Below are 216 nucleotides of genomic sequence, written 5' to 3' on the forward strand. Positions count from 1 at the left end.
TTGTGTCTTAATGTTGCTGTCAGGTATACATATATTAAAAGAGCCTTCTCTCCCTCCTATAAACTGGAGTGAGACAGGCTAGGTTTCCTTTTTAGTGAAATATCTGACTTCCTTACTTCATGGGCTGTGCTAATGCAAAGCACAGTCTGCATGCATGTGCTCCCAGTATAGGTGAATTGCTGGTATTTGCATAGTATTAAAGAAGCCAGCAACTGA

This window comes from Lagopus muta, chromosome 2, assembly GCF_023343835.1.
Source record: "Lagopus muta isolate bLagMut1 chromosome 2, bLagMut1 primary, whole genome shotgun sequence".
In the NCBI taxonomy this organism is placed as follows: domain Eukaryota; kingdom Metazoa; phylum Chordata; class Aves; order Galliformes; family Phasianidae; genus Lagopus; species Lagopus muta.